This window comes from Crocuta crocuta, unplaced genomic scaffold (genome assembly GCF_008692635.1).
Source record: "Crocuta crocuta isolate KB4526 unplaced genomic scaffold, BGI_CrCroc_1.0 scaffold5536, whole genome shotgun sequence".
NCBI lineage: Eukaryota > Metazoa > Chordata > Mammalia > Carnivora > Hyaenidae > Crocuta > Crocuta crocuta.
The window spans coordinates 6,551-6,899 of NW_027532499.1; positions in this window are offsets into that span (position 1 = coordinate 6,551).

The window sequence follows — 349 nt, forward strand, 5'->3', positions numbered from 1 at the left end:
TTCCAATTTTTTTTAAGTTTTTAAAATTTAGTTTTTAAATTCAAGTTAGTTAACACACAGTGTAGTATTGGTTTCAGGAGTAGAACCCAGTGATTCGTCACTTACGTATGACACCCGGTGCTCATCCCAACAAGTGCCCTCCTTAATGTCCATCCCCCATTCGGCCCGTCCCTCCACCCACCACCCCTCTAGCAACCCTCAGTTTGTTCTCTGTCTTTAAGTCTCTTATGGTTTGCCTCCCTCTCTGTTTTTATCTTATTTTTTCCTTCTCTTCCCCTATGTTCATCTGTTGTTTTTCTTAAATTCCACATATGAGTGAAATCATATGGTATTTCTCTTCCATTTACAA